Source organism: Kogia breviceps, chromosome 2, assembly GCF_026419965.1.
Source record: "Kogia breviceps isolate mKogBre1 chromosome 2, mKogBre1 haplotype 1, whole genome shotgun sequence".
NCBI lineage: Eukaryota > Metazoa > Chordata > Mammalia > Artiodactyla > Physeteridae > Kogia > Kogia breviceps.
The window spans coordinates 33,879,244-33,885,557 of record NC_081311.1 but is presented as its reverse complement, the minus strand read 5'-3'; positions in this window follow the sequence as shown (position 1 = coordinate 33,885,557).

The following is a 6,314-nucleotide window of genomic DNA, read 5'->3' as shown; positions in this document are numbered from 1 at the left end:
ATATGTATATAGACAGGTATTCTAAGATTTCTACCCTGAGAGGGGTGCCAGCGAGTTACAGATAAACATACAGTGTAAGATGATAAGGTGGTTAAGGATACCTTGGAACCAAAAACTGCATGAAGCTCGGAAAGTTTTTTATTTTTTAAACCACAAGTAAGCCATTAAGCTGATTTGCCTTTTAAAAAAAAAATATATATATATATATTTTTTTTCCTAAATTTATTTATTTTTCAATTTTTGGCTGCATCGGGTCTTTGTTGCTGCACGCGAGCTTTCTCTAGTTGCGGCGAGCAGGGGCTACTCTTCATTGTGGTGCACAGGCTTCTCATTGCGGCTGTCTCTCTTGTTGTGGAGCACGGGCTCTAGATGGGTGGGTTTTGGTAGTTGTGGCATGCGGGCTCAGTAGCTGTGGGTCACAGGCTCTAGAGCGCAGGTTCAGTAGTTGTGGCACACGGGCTTAGTTGTTCCGTGGCATGTGAGATCCTCCCGTACCAGGGCTCAAACCTGTGTCCCCTGCATTGGCAGGCGGATTCTTAACCACTGCTCCACCAGGGAAGCCCAAGCTCAGAAAGTTTAAGCAAAATGCCCATAATCATAAAAAAAAGACATTCTTGGATTTCAGACTCCAGGTCGACTCCAAAGCCCGTCTTCTCTCCACCAGAAAACCTTTATGAATTCTACAAACTCAGTATCCTTAAGTGATATAACTGGAGTAATGGGATGTTTCTTGAGTTACAGAAATGGCAGAACAGACCTGGTCTCTTTCATCCCTCTGGTCTGGGAAGTTCTGCCTTGTCAAACCTCTCCACCTGTTCCATAGATCCGTGCTGTGCCAATTCGGCAAACATCTTTAAGTTCATTCTCCAAACGTTTATTAAATGCCAACTACACGCAAGGCTCTGGACTAGGTGTTAGTGATACAGTGATAGTAAAATGCAGCTCCATCTTCACAGTCTGGTAGAAGAGACCAACAGCTAAACATATAATATATTGTAGGAAGTGCTATAATCAAGGTATATGTTGAGTAGAGGAATTCATTTATTTAAACCCTGCTTTATTCTAATAACGATTGGAGGTGGGACTCTTCAAAGATATGTCTTATACTAAGATAAAATTTAAAAGAAGTAGGGAAAAGCAATAGTAAAGCAAGACTAAGAAGTGAAATGGAGCCACTCACAAGGGTAGCCCCAAGGCAGGCCATGGAGCACTTCTGAGAGGTGAGCCCTGCGTTTGAGCACAGAGAAGCAATCCTGTACCCCATTCACAGCAGATCTTCAAGAGAAACACCACTGTAGTGATCCTGGTACTGAGATTATGAAGAGAGGCCTCCAGTGTGCCTTTGCAGAGAAGAAAACATGTAACTAGAGGTCCATGGCCTCAACAACAACCTCACCTTAAACAGCAGTGAATTCCACTCCGCTGATTTCTTAATGATAGGGGTGAAAAACGTCGTGTCCAGAGGCAATTCCGTAACCGTCACCGGCAGGCAGTACTATCCTCTCCGTAGCTCTCTGCTGCTCTCGCTTATCCCAGACTAAATTTTAGTCAGGGGAGCCAACTCAAAAGCCCCCTCTAACAGACCAGATGGGAACTCCAATGAGCCATCCCGCCAGCCGGACCGTGGAGGCTGGAAAATGCCTGTCTTCACCCAAAGGGGGCGCAGCTGCTCAGCTCCAGCCAACGTCGTACGTGAGTGCAAGCCCAGTGCGGCTGATCTTTCAGATTTTCCAAGAGATATCTCGTATTTTTTAAAAAATAAATTTATTTATTTACTTGTTTATTCTTGGCTGCATTGGGTCTTTGTTGCTGCGCGTGGGCTTTCTCTAGTTGCCGTGAGCTGGGTCTTCTCTTCGTCGCGGTGCACAGGCTTCTCATTGTGGTGGTTTCTCTTGTGGAGCATCGGCTCTAGGCGCGTGGGCTTCAGTAATTGCGGCGCGCGGCCTTAGTATTTGTGGCTCGCGGGCTCTCGAGTACAGGCTCAGTAGTTGTGGCACATGGGATTAGTTGCTCTGTGGCATGTGGGAACTTCACGGAACAGGGCTCGAACCCGAGTCCCATACCTTGGCAGGTGGATTCTTAACCACTGTGCCACCAGGGAAGTCCTGAAATCTTGTATTTTTAAATGTGAAATCTTCCAATTTTTAAATGTTGGAAAATTTTTTTTAAATTTGGCACTGGGCCAGACGTATTTTCAGTATGTATCATTTGTTTCGAGCATCTGAATGGGGCAAAAGGAAGAGTGACTAGCTCAGCCTGAGATGGGCAGGAAGCTAAGGGAGGCTCTCAATTTTGCCTCCTGTGTGAGGACTGAGGTCTCCCCAAGTCCTGTTTAATCCAAGAGGCCCTGAGGGACACAGTGAACATGGCTCTCCCTGACCAGTCCCTTCCACCTGCCATGTGATATTCTTTTGTGGCTACATTTCCCAAACAGAACTTTTTGGCTGTCAACATTTTCTCACTACCCCCTGGTCCCCAAATCTGACAATTGAGGGGATGTCAGGACTGGAAGGGAACTATATGAAGTCATCTACTTCAGTGTTTTTGGTCCAGGAAATCATCTCAGCCTTGGAGTGTGTTGAAAATGTTGATTCCTTGGCCTTCCCCAGATCTCCTAAATCAGGGTGTCTGGGGGTGGGAAGCGTGGAATATGCATTATTAATGAGTTCTCTAGGGCATTCTGGTATATCACTGAAGACAGAACGACTGAGCTAGTCCAAACTTGACTCCCTGATGAAATAGTCTCAGAGACAGGCGTGACTTATCCCAGGTCACTTAGCAAGTTTGCAGGAAAATGAGGGAGGCCCTGACTCCCAATGGCAGTGGTTGTTAGAGCCCCTACCATTTTGGCTTGTGTGACAGGATTCCTGCAAAATTACTCTTTCCAAGATCCCCAGTGCCCTGTCGTCTAAGGAAAATCCAGTGTTTGTTGGTCTGGTTCTCTTTATTTTTCCTTGTCATCTGTGTTGTGCTCTCTGCTTTGAATCTAATGATATTTTTGGCTTTGGATGGTTGAGTGGGAAACACGAGTAAGATACCGAGGAGTCCAATCTAGTAGTGACACCCAAACAAAGGCGAAAGGCATGATCAAGCTAGGGTTTTGCCTAGAATCTGGAGAGATAATGGAGAAGGGGGCAGAGAAGGCTGATCCCTGGGGCACATCTTGTGGTCCACGAGTAGAGAGGAGAACTCAGAATCAGATTAAAGTTGTGTCTTCCAAACCAAGCAACCAAAGAAAGAAGGAGTGGCATGCACCCATGGGAGAATGAGTTAGCATCTGATAATAACCTTCACCTTCTTGCCTGCCAGACTCACTCTATTGATTTAACCCCAGGACCAGCACATCTTCCACTACAATGGTGGAACAAGTATTACAGGTAAGTCTCCTGAAGGAATCTCACCCATTTTAGGGGATGCACCAAGCGCTGATCTCCTCACTTGATTCAGCAAATATTTAACCCATCTGCAATGGGCAAGCTGCAGTGCAAGGCACTAGTGGTGGAGAGGAGGGTACAGCAGAGACCACCTTTAGCAGAGCCAAGGCAAGGTGGAGATCAAGGCAGACCAATGACAACACAGTGAGGTTAAGTGCCTCATTAGAGGTCACCCCACAGAGAGGCTTTACGAAGGAGGTGATGACTAAGCTAAGTTTAAGGAAACAAATAATATTCAAGTTCCAACAGTGTTTGTTCCTGGACTTATGTTGCAAATGAATCATAAAACATTGCTTAAAGAAAAATATGGCCTGTGTTATATCAGTTACTTTCTGATGACAAAGTTAGAGGAAGGGCAGAGGTGTAGATCCAGATAGTGGTACAAGTCATATCCTATTAACTTGATGTTGAGATGCATGTTGCCACAAACACACAGAAAGTAAACTGTTTTGAATGTTAAATATCAGACTGGATAATAAAGGTTTTAATGAAGGAGAAATAAAAAAGAGTTAGAAAAAGGTCAGCTTTGCCGTTTGATTTACAGATTTTGTAGAATGGCACCTATGCCACCTTGCATAGATGAGGAAGACGTGTATTTTCACTCGATTTTTATGAGGTGGCAGTAAGAGGTGGTGGTGATGGGATGGAGCTGATACTAGAGGATTAAGAAAAACTTCCAGAGTATATTATTTTCAGTACAAATTTAACAGTCTCTCACATTTGCACATATGCTACAGTAATAATTCCCTTCTAAAGGAAATGATTCTATTTATTGGAGATCAAAAAGGAAGCATCGGGCTTCCCTGGTGGCGCGGTGGTTGGGAGTCCGCCTGCCGATGCGGGGGGCGCGGGTTCGTGCCCCGGTCCGGGAGGGTCCCGCGTGCCGCGGAGCGGCTGGGCCCGTGGGCCGTGGCCGCTGGGCCTGCGCGTCCGGAGCCTGTGCTCCGCAGTGGGAGGGGCCGCGGCGGTGAGAGGCCCGCATACCGCAAAAAAAAAAAAAAAAAAAAAAAAAAAAAAAAGGAAGCATCTCAGAATTTAAATTTTATTTTGTATTGCTTCTTTGGCAATTTCAAGGAAGCATATTACTGTGGAAAGAGCCTTAAAATGGGAACCACTGGACCTGGGATGAAAATCTGTTTCTGACCTTGAGCTAGTCACCTCAACTCCCTAAGCCGCAGCTTCCTCCACTCTAAAATAGGAATGTTCATGCCTGCCCCAGCGATTTTCCCAGGCTGTCATGAAAATCAAAATCCAACTTATCTTAGGGAATACTGTATATTAAGTGTTTTTAGTGTCCCACACAATATGGGTAAAAACTCCCTATGTGTCATTTTATCCTCACAGTGATGCTAATGGGAGTTTCTATAACTGTTCCATTATATAGATGAGGAAACTATGGTTTAGAGGGTTTAAGTCACTAGTCCAAGATCACACAGCAAAGACAGTGACAGAGCTAGTATTTGAAACTGAGTGTGTCTGCCTCTAGCGACAGAGCTGATACCTCCTACATTATGCTGCCACCTGCCTATCACCTTAGAGCCAGAAAATATACATGAAAGCCCACTGCAGACGGGGAAATACTGCCCAGGGTTATTTTTATTTTTCAGCAGTGATTATAGTGTGGATGAGGATGAAGACAAGAGATGACAATGACATCACCTCCCCCAAAGAACAGCTGTTCATTTTACTCATCGATTATAACCACACTTCTCATTCTCTTTGCGGCTAGTATCAGTGCAGGTGCATTCAGATGCAATTAATAGAAAAGGCTGACGCCATCAGGGCATTTATTGTTTGTTACAAAAGAAGTTTGGAGTCGGGGGGGGGGGTTTCCTGGTGGCGCAGTAATTGGGAATCTGCCTGCCAATGAGGGGGGTCACACTTCGACCCCTGGTCCGGGAAGATCCCACATGCTGCGGAGCAACTAAGCCCGTGTACCACAACTACTGAGCCTGTGCTCTAGAGCCCGTGTGCCGCAACAACTGAAGCCCACGTGCCCAAAGCCGGTGCTCCACAACAAAAGAAGCCACCACAATGAGAAGCCCGTGCAGCGCAACGAAGAGTAGCTGCCCCTGTGCTCACCACAACTAGAGAAAGCCCACGTGCAGCAACGAAGACCCAACACAGCCAATAAATAAATAATTAATTTTTAAAAAAAGTCTGGAATCAAACAATCCTACCTTAGATCAGCAATTTCACAATGTTAAGGTTCTGGGCTGTTGTCATCTCTATAATTCTCTTGGTCCCTATTCCTGCTCACATAATGGCTGCTGCGGTTCCCAGCATCACAATCTAATGAGACTTTTTTTTCAAAACCAAGAATCTGACAGCTAGCCAGGGTAATGAATGAGCACTACTTATATGTCTCTCTCCTTGTATCCAATAAAAGGAAATTTATTGGAAGTGGAAGTATTCATCCAGAAACTCCACAGTATACTTGCCTTGGATTTCATTGACTAGAACTGGATTACAGTGCATTAGAATGAGCCAGGCTAGGCTCTGGTACCACGTAGCCCTGAAATCTCAGTGGCTTAACACATTATTGGTTTCTTTCTTGCTCATCTCACAATTTTGGGGATCTGCAGGCCCTCCTTTTTTTTTGCCCGTGCTGCATGTGGGATCTTAATTCCCCAATCAGGGATTGAACCCGGGCCACGGCAGTGAAAATGCCAAGTCCTAACCCCTGGACCACTGGGGAACTCCCACTCCTTCATTTTATAGTTACACCACCTGGACCACTAGGCCTCCAAGGTCAAGGGAGCGGGGCAAGAGAGACGAAAGTGGCGGCACCATCTAATAACTGCCCCAGACCGGAAGTGATGTATTCTGCTCACATTCCTATTGGTCAGATCTTGGTTCCTCTGCCGCACTTCCTGCAAG